The sequence below is a fragment of the Stegostoma tigrinum genome, chromosome 5, assembly GCF_030684315.1.
Source record: "Stegostoma tigrinum isolate sSteTig4 chromosome 5, sSteTig4.hap1, whole genome shotgun sequence".
Classification (NCBI taxonomy): Eukaryota; Metazoa; Chordata; class Chondrichthyes; order Orectolobiformes; family Stegostomatidae; genus Stegostoma; species Stegostoma tigrinum.
The window spans coordinates 95097535-95107506 of record NC_081358.1 but is presented as its reverse complement, the minus strand read 5'-3'; the positions used below and the strand labels follow the sequence as shown (position 1 = coordinate 95107506).

Below are 9972 nucleotides of genomic sequence, written 5' to 3'. Positions count from 1 at the left end.
GACCTTGGAGAGAGTACAATGTGATTAGATCAGATTCCCACCCTTCGACCCAACAAGTCCACGCCACCCCTTGGAGCATCCCACCTATAACCCACACACCCCTGAACACTACGGGCAATTTAGCATGGCTGATCCACCTAGCCTGCACATCTTTGGACTGTGGGAGGAAACCAGAGCACCCGGAGGAAACCCAGGGAGACACAGAGAGAATGTGCAAACTCTGCACAGAGAGTTGCCCGAGGCTGGAACCAAACCCAGGTCCCTAGTGCTGTGAGGCTACAGGGCTAACCGCTGAGCCACCGTGCCATGGTTTTACAAGAGTGATACCTGTGCTTCAAGGTTATGAGAAAGATACCAATTAAGCCTGCTTCCCCTAGAATTTAGAAAGTTAAAGGTGATCTGATTGATGTTGTCAAGCTATTAACAGGAAAAAAGAGCAGATCACACTATCCCACTATTTCTTAAAGGATTCTAGGATTTTTCCAACAAACGTTTGCTTACAAGTCCAATTGAAATTTGAATGCTCACACTGAAGAATTATTCTGCTGTTGGCCCTAAACTTGTTGTCTCAAATAACATTAATTATTATTGCCATACAATGAAGCAAATAATATGAAAATCCCTGTTGCACTAGAAACCATTTATAAGCAATCTTCTCGGGATAGTCTGAATTGTTAACCTATCAAAATTTACCTAATTCAATTAGCAGTCAACCATTTGTGTCAGCTCAACAAGAACTTGTTTAGACTTCATGGGATCCAGAATTAATTTTGATGGTTTCCTGGGCAATACTCTCCTGACAATATAATTTAGTATTCCTATTTGGCTGGGAAGTGGCCAGGGAACAATACTTAGGTGATAATAGACAGGCTGTCCACAGTCTCATCTGCTTTTTTGTATTTTTTGTGACTGTATAATTAATGTCAATTCGTCAGCAAAACTACTTTTGACAGTAGTGCTCATTCGGTATTTTTCCTTCAAGTACCATGCTGAACGCTCCAGCGGAGATGAATGATTGACCATGATCCAGAGGCCAATGCATCAAATTGATGCCTTGCTAAACACTCAAAATCTTCCTTTTATTTGAAGCTGTGCCCCTGTCCTGGTTAAAATTCCCACGGCTGCCAATGGTAAGTCGGATTTATATTTCTAGCTTGACATTCACCACCCAAGGAGACACAGGCTGATCCTTTTAGGGTTGAGAGTCGGGAGTTTTCACTGAAGGAAATGGGAGCGGTTGGAGTTCGTTAAATCAGGATTATGTGGGCAAGGAAGAAGTCTTGATTTAAAAACAAAACAAAAAAGACGCAAGAGTCATAAGACCATAAAATCATTGATGTTAGCACTGGCCAACATGATTGAGTCTCTCTCATTATGGGCTGTAAATGGTTGCAGTCGCACTTTGATGGATGTCTATTTTTCACCCTCTGCACCTAAACTGCGGCGGCTTCAGCCTGAATTCCCGCCCCTCTCGCCCTGCTCGGCGCAAACCTCTTCACGCAATTGGCCACCCCACATCACAATCCGGCATCACCAAACCCTGACGCAGCAAGCAATTGGTCAGAGACACTAGCAATCAAACCCTGCGTCATCATATTAGGTTGAAGAGAGAGGACCTTTAGCGGTCGCGCAGATTCAATTCTCAAGGCTGAAAACGACAGTAAGGAAAGAAATTAAAATAAAGTTGAAGGACAAAAAAAAGTTTTTAAAAAGACAGTAGCAAGATTTCCGCTCATCAAAACGTAAGTCGGCTTTAACAAAATAACAACTTTTTGTTGGCCGGGGGGGGGGGGGGGTGTGGTATGTGGGTAAAGAAATTCCCACAGCAGCGACTCGGGGTGGTGCCTTTCCCGTCAACGCAACCTGTTAGCGGAAGTCGTGCCTTTTTAACTCACTAGCACGACGTCGTACACGGATTGGACGTGAGGCAAGCGCCGCAGTGTCATTCCGAGTGCCGATTGGCTGATCCGCCTGTCCGTCAAGCGAGGTGTAGGCGGGAGAAGGCGGCGACGGTTTATCAGGTTTGGTTGTAATTGTTCCCACCCCCTTTCATAAACTGACTAACTTTGCAGCATTGGCTTGTCTCTGGTTTACCCGTGTGTTTTAGAATTCATTACTATAGTCTAATACATAGTTATAAAGGTTACAGTTTTAACGATTGACTTTAGCACAGTCATTACAGGAAGTGAAGCCAAATTCAGGTAAAAGAAGAAAAACTTCAAAATAATTTCGCTAATCTCTTTTAAATGTGTTGCTTCGGGTATGATACTAAGGCGTGCTGTGATTAGTGAGTGATCTGTCAAAATGTGTGTGATTGGATTTTTGTTAAACGTTTTGTGTTTAAATTGACTGACTGATGAATTGATGTTAGGGGCAATGTAGATTCTTCCAAAACAAATAAATAAATCGTTTTCTAATTAGCCTACTTTTGTAGGCACACGTTTATAAGGCTGTTGCGTTATATTTGTTACTTTTGTTGTGACTTTGGATTTGAGAATGTGGTTGTAACGGGATGGGTGTGGCAATGTAAGCATGGGGCTCGGCCATCTAGGGTAGATTCATGAATCAAGCCTACTAATTCAGGAGCTTAAGATAAACGTTATGTTGGAGATGCTTAAGTACTCGACTTTTGCTTTATAAAGGCACTGAAGTTTCTGTAATTTTAAGAAATACAGAGCTAAAAGTGGAAGATGAGCAGAAGTAAAAGGACTAGCCATTGTTTCACCTTTGGGTTGTGTTTGTGTATCTCAAATTAACTTTCTCTTTCTTCAAATTTTAACTTTATACAGGGATTTGTATAGTGTGAGGTCTTTATTCAACTAACTGGTTTCCATGAATGTTTGAATTTGGTTTCCTGTTGGCATTTTGTTTATAGTGAGTAGGATTGTTTCCCTGGCTTTATTCCTTTCACGGTGTGTGCATGTTGCTGGCTTGCCTAGCACTTATTGCCCTATCCCTGTTTGCCCTTGAGAATAAGATAGTGAATGTTCCTCAACTACTGCACTCTGTTCTATAGGTAGACTTGCAATACTGATAGGGAAGGTATTCCAGAATATTAAAATCAGTGACACTTGAGGAACAGTGTGTTCAGATCAGAATTGTGAATGGCTTGCAGGAAAACCTTTAGGTTGTGTGCCCATGTGTCTTGTCCTCTTAGTTGGAGGTTGCTGTGATTTGGACAGTTCTGAGATCCCTCGGTTAATTTTTGCAGTGTATTTTGTGTGCTGTCTGCAAGAACAGAATGTGCTGGAAAAGCTCAGCAGGTCTGGTGGCATTAACGAAGAGAAATCAGCATTAAAGTTTTGGGCCTGGCGTTCCTTCCTCACAACTGCTTGTCTAGTATGTTGAATTCATTTTGATGATTGGATGAAATTTACGTTAGGTCTTCTGTTTAATGGTCATCAAACAACCTGTATTCAACTATTAACAATCATTTCTAAAGCAACCTCTGAGTAATGGTCACTAGACCTGAAACATTAACTCTGATTTCTCTTCACAGATGGTGCCACCCTCCTGCTAAGCTTTTCCAGCAACTTCTGTTTTTACTTTTGATTTACAGCATCTACAGTTCTTTGTTCCTATTGTAGATAGGACGTACTGCTGCTACCGAGTTTTGGTGGTGGAAGGAGTGGATATAGTTCCAGTTAAGCTAGTTGCTTTGTCCTGGATTGTCATGTTTCTTGTTTTGCTGAAGCTGCACTCATCCAGGCAAGTGGGAAGTATTCATCACACTGACTTCTGCCTCTTTAGATGTGATTTGGGGAGTCGGGAGATGAGTTATTTGCAACGGGATTCCTAGTCTCTGACCTGCTACTGCAGCCACTATTTATAGGGCTAGTCCCATTCAGTTCCTGGTGAATAGTAACTCCTAAGATATTGATTGTGAAGGATTCATTGCTGATGCTGTTGAACATCAAGGCACACTTAGATTCCCCATTAGAGATGGTCATTGCCTGGAACTTGTGTGAATGTTACTTGTCACTTTTTAGCCTCCGCCTAGATATTGTCCAGTTTGTATCAGAGATAATTGGAACCTCAGATGCTGGAGAATCTGAGATAACTAGGTGTGGAGCTGGATGAACACAGCAGGCCAAGCAGCATTTTAGGAACGCAAAAGCTGACGTTTCCGACCTAGACCCTTTTCTGATGAAGGGTGTAGGCCCGAAACGTCAGTTTTTGTGCTCCTAAGATACTGCTTGGCCTGTTTTGTTCATCCCGCTCCACACTTTTTTTGTTATCTCTCACTATCCAGTTTGTGCTGTGTTTGATCATGGGCTGCTTCAGTTTCTGAGAAGTCGCAAATGGTGTTGACCTTTTGTACTTTTCAGAAATAGTGATGTTTGCTGACTTCTATGATGGAAGAAAGAGCACTGAAGCAGCTGGGTATATTTGGGCCAAGGACACTACTTCTGCAGTGATATCCAGAGCTAAGCTTAGTTAACTGACCTTCAACAGGACAACAATTTCCCTTTTTGGGCTCGGTATGACTCTGACCAGTAGACTTTTTTCTCTTGATTTGTTATTCATTGCGATTTAGTTTTTGTCTTGCATGAATTGCCTTGCCTAGCTTGATTGTATCCCACTGTTCTAGTGGAAACTTAGGAGTTGACAATTGGGAAAACTACAGGGGTGAATTAGTGGCAATATATTGTCCTTCCCATATAAACCACATACTAAGGAAGCAGTTCAAGGTGTCTGTTACAAAATTTGGGAAGATTGGAGCTATAACTTGTCCAGTGTGCCTCTAGCATGTTGAATCAATTTTCTGATGCTGATTGAATGAATGATGGGTGAAAGTTACCCTTGGTGTACTGCTTGATTTATGACAGATGTCGAACTGCTCGTGTGCAACTATTAACAGTCAGCTCTGCCAAAAGTCACTTCAGAACTGTAATGCAGGCTTTGTCTGAAGTGTAGCAGTAGGAGTGGTGAAAAAGGAAGCAAGGAACAAACAAATAAGGCATTACGTAGAGGTTAAGGTTACAGTTGAGTAGTCTATATGTAATGGTAGTGAAATAGTACATGGCATCTTAGGACACCTTACAGCTGCCAGCACAAGTATTAAGGATGGTGGGTGTAGTGATGCTGTTGCTTGTAACTCTTAAAGTATGTTTCATACCATGACGAAATGTACTTATTGGTTTTCCCCAGTTATTGTACACTTATTATCTTGAGTGTCATGTTGTTCTGCCTTATGGGAAGTTTTTTGTGTGAACAGCATAAAAGGCAGAAATACACTGGACTTGAAGATCTTAATGCTTTTGTGCCACATGGAATCCCAAGCTGCATTTTGTCCAGATTTTTCTTCAACTGAATTGTATTGGAGTCATTTATTGTCATATTGCTGGAAAGGTAGTGAAAGATGTCTTGTCACCACAACCTGCCACAATTTTGGTTTCCAAAAGAATATAAAGAAATTTAAAAAATGGAATTTTGTCATTTTTGAAAAAGGAGTCTTCAAACACATCCCAGGGATTCAAGATGTCCTGGGCCTTGGTGCCCCTGTGCTTCTAGCCGACCACAGGTAGGAGCCCCTGATCTGGGCACTACCTCTGTGGCAATGACCTGCCAAGAGTCCCTGTCTGGGCACCACTTCAACTGCCGCTGACAACCTGCTAGGTCCATGCTTGCAGCCTATTGCAGCCAGGATTCCTCTCAGTGCCTGAAGCCACTACTGCAACCGAAGACCTGAGTCCATGCTCTGGGCCTACTGTAGCCAGAAGTCCTTGCTTCGGGCACCACCGCTGCAGCAGTGACTGGCCAGGTCTATGCACTGGGTCATGAGCTCTCCCTCTGGGCTCCATCACCACTGCAGCTGACCACTTGCCCAGCACCTGTCTGGCTTCCTCCATGATATCAGAACATAAAAGGAAAAAGGAAGGAGATGGGTTCTAAAGCCTGAACATTACCAACTGTGTCGGTGCTGCCGTGTTGGAGAAACTGTATATTATTTACATGATATCTGCTGTATTAAGAGAACTCCAGGCATCGTAATACTTGGATATAAAGTGCATATTGAGCTGTGAAAGGTGTATAGTTCTGTAAAACAATTAGCTTATTCTGTTTTGGATGTGAATGTCTGCACAGGATTGCTTGTAAAGACAGTTTTTAATTTGCTGAACTCACTGCCTAGGTGAACTAAAGAATTGACCATTGCTTTTCAGCTAAAATTTATTTTTGCCAGAGTTTACAGCAAAGAAACAAGCCATTTGGCTCTGTTTATCGATGTATTGTAAAGGGAATTTCCAATATGTAATGCTGTCATTATACTTTTCATTCTTTAACTTTCAGATACTTTGTCTAGCTTTTCCTTGAATGCATCTTTGCCATTTGGCACAACAGGCCCCTATGCTGGCAAACATAAGATTCTAATTGCTGTCTTGGAAAAATGTTTCCTCTGAATTAGAGAGACATACATAACTTAGCTCCAGGTTCCTCCAACCTCCAGCCTGCCTTTACATAGTTAGGGTATGGTTTTGTAGGTGGAATATTTCCTTTGGACTCAGACAAGTGGTTATTGTCCATGTATGCCTGAACAGCAAGAGACTCCTCCTCTGAGCCATGACCTCTTGGCTTAAAATAACTGTCAAAGCAGCATCTGCCATGAGAGGAAAAAGTTGGTTACAGCCCATTTATCCCCACAAACATCCCTGCCCTTTGATGGAAGAGCCCAACACATCAATTGAAAAGTTAAGGCTGAAGGATTTGTTGCAGTCTTCAGCCAGGTGTGTTGAATGCATGACCAGGAGAGTCACCGGTGGTTCCCAGCATTGTAAATGCCAGTATTCAAGTCATATGATATCCAACGATTTGGAGGCACTGGATAGTACAAAGGCTGTGGGCCCTGACTATATTTCAGCAACAGTACTGAAGACTTGTACTCCAGAAGTTGTTGCTCCCCCAGCCAAGTTCTTCCAGTACAGTTGTAACTCTAGAATCCATCCAACAAAATGTAAAATTGCTGAGGTAAGTCCTGTGTACATAGCAGGTCAAACCCAATCAAGCCAGTTACTTGCCCCATCCCTTTACTGATGGGGTTCATCAGCAGCGGTGCAACCAAGCAGCAACTGCTCAGCAGTTCCTTCATGGAAGCCTAGTTTTGGTTCTGCCTGGGCTCATTAACTCCTGACCTTATTACAGCCTTGGCTCAAACATGGACAAAAGGGCTGAATTCCAGAGGTGAGGTGAGAGTGGCCATCCTTGACATCAAGGCCACTTTCGACTGAGCGTGGCATCGAGTCCTGGCAAAACTGGAATCAAATAAGTATTGGAGGCAAACTCTCAACTGGTTGGAGTTATACCTGACACAGGAGGTTAGTCATCACAGCTCCAGGACATCTCTGCAGGAGTTATTTTGATTAGTCTGCTCAGACAGGCTGTGACCTACTTGAGCATGTGGGACTTGAATTCTGACTTCCTGGTTCAGAGGTGGGATGCTACCACTGCCACAAGAATCTCAGTTCCTCAGTGTAGTCTCGTAGGCCCACCAGTCAGCTGCTTTGACAAAGACCATTTGTCCATTCATAAGCTTAGAAGCGGGGTGTTAGCCAATGATTGAACATTGTGTTTCTGATTCCTCCTGAAACGGGAGCAGTCTTCTTTAAAAGCAAGAAGATCTGGACAGTAGTCAGGCTGGTGCTGACAAGGGGCAAGTCACACTTTTGCCACAAATGTCTGGCAGTGTCATGTGGCTTTTAGAGGGAGTCAATCTAACTAATGCCCCTTGACATTTCAATGGTGTTGCCATCACTGAATCCCCCACAATCAACATCTTTGGGGTTACCATTGACCAGAAACTTGATTGGTCTTTTACATAAACAGTGGTTACAAAAGCAGGTCAGAAGTTAGGAATACAGTGGGAAGTAACTCTCCTCCTGACTCCCAAAAGTCTGCTTATCTACAAGGCATAAGTAGGGTGTGATGGAATACTCCCTGCATGCATAGATGGATACAGTTCCAACAACACTCTAAGATTGACATCTAGGACAACGTGGCCTGAATTAGCACCACCTCCACTGTTGACAAGAAACAGTATATGAATTCCCCAAAGATCCTTAGGTGGTACCTTCCAAATCCACAATCACTTCTAGATGGAAGTGCAAAGGCAGCAGATTTATGGGAATGTCACCACCTGCTCATTCCTCCAAGCCACTCACCATCCTGCCTTGGAAATATATGGCTGTTCCTTCAGTGTCACTGGTACAAATTTCTAGAATTTCTTCCCCGACAACAGCATTGTGGGTCAATCAACAGCAAATGACTGTAGTGGTTCAAGAAGCAGCTCACCATCCCCTTTTTAGAGCACCTAAGGACAAGCAATACATGCTGGCCGGCCAGCCAGCAATGCCCACTTCACGTAGTGGGAAGAAAAACTCAAAAGTTTGCTGATTCTCGAGCTCCACTAACCAGCATTGTCACGTGTGCTTTGATTAAATTGTTAACCTATGTTTGTCCATCTGATGGACTCAGATTAACACAAAACGCTGACCAGATTCCTGTACTTAACGAGATTCAGTTTATTTACCTGTAGTTTTTTTCCGTCCTTCTGAGGATGAGGGGTGTCACTGGCTAGGCAGCATTTATTGCCCATCCCTAATTGCCCATAGGGCAGTTAAGAGTCAACCATGTTGCTGTGGGTCTGGAGTCACATGTCAGCCAGACCAGGTAAGGACGGCAGTTTCCTTCCCTAAAGGATATTAGTGAACCAGATGGGTTTTTCCAACAATTGACAATGGATTCATGGCCATCATTTTAGACTCTTAATTCCAGATATTTATTGAATTCAAATTACACCATCTGCAATGGCAGGACTTGAACCTGGGCCCCCAGAACATTACCAGAGTACATTGTCAAACAATTATAAATGACCAACATTTTACTTGAAGTAAAACCAAATCCCCATTTTTTTATTTAAAAAAAAAATGCACACACCTATAGTCAGACAAACAAGATAAATGAGTGGTGGAAAAATAACTGGGGAAACCTAGTACTGTGGCACCAGTCTATAAGTAAAGATACTTCTTTCCTTTTTAACCTTCACTTTTGATGTCCCTTGTTGTGGATTTTCTGTTCTTTGCCAGAGATGCACAAGTCAGTGTAAAATCTGTTGTATTTTTGATTACTGGTTAGTGGCAACAGCTTACATCAAATAAACACACAACTATAGTTTCTTAAATCCTGAAACAACAGTGCTGGAGAAATACAGCATGTCTGGCAACATCTACAGAGAGAAGCAGTCAATAGTTCTGATGTAGGATCACTGGACTCGGTGTAAGTCTGCAATTCTCTGTACGGATGCTGCTAGAAATCTCTCTCTCTTAAAGAAAGAAAACACTTAAGAACTGCAGATGCTGTAAATCGGGAACAAGTACCAAAGTTGCTGGAAAGCTCTAGCAGTATCTGAGGAATCAGTTTGTTTTGGCTACGGTGACCCTTCCTTAAATCTAATAGTAGCTAGGTAAATGGCAGTTTATATGCAGAACAGGGAGGGGATTGGGACTAAACGATAGGTGGGTATAGAGCCAACAGAGAGAAGAGCAGTTGGACAGACATAGGTGTAGCTAATGATCTGGCTGGGAGGGTGAATAGCTGTCAATGGAGACCGTTATTGGCAGGCTACATGTTTACTACTAGGCCTGGCATTTGGGGTATGGGGCCTGGAGATAGAGTTTGGGTGCTACAATTATTGAACTCCATTGAGTCTGTAGGACTGCAGGGTCTCCAGGTGGGAAAATGAGGTGTTGTTCTTCAAGCTTGCACCAAACTTTGTTGGAACACTAAAGCAGGCCTGAGACTGTTTTTGTTTTTTTTTAATAGCTAGGGTGCAGAGTGGTGTGTTTAAAGTGGCAGGCAGCTGGAAGTTCAGGGGTAATTTTTGTGTGTAGAGTGTAGATGTTCTGCAAATCAGTCACCCAGTCTATGCTTCATTTCCCCAAAGAGGAGACCATATTGTGAACAGCAAATGCAGTGGGT

The 9972-nt window shown here is 42.8% G+C and overlaps 1 protein-coding gene across 10 annotated transcripts in view; it reads left to right on the top strand.

Annotated features, from left to right (window-relative positions):
* Positions 1-1595: 1595 nt before the first annotated feature.
* Positions 1596-9972, top strand: part of LOC125451566 (microtubule-associated protein 4-like) — a 344184-nt gene continuing 335807 nt past the window's right edge. For 8 of the 10 annotated variants that reach the window (XM_059646156.1, XM_059646152.1, XM_059646155.1 and 5 more), the window contains exon 1: positions 1596-1742. The gene's annotated coding sequence lies outside the window, so the exon portion shown is untranslated. Of the gene's footprint in view, positions 1743-1957; positions 2022-2054; positions 2202-9972 lie in introns of those variants that run through there. The other 2 variants (XM_059646151.1, XM_048528785.2) reach the window with 2 other exon arrangements.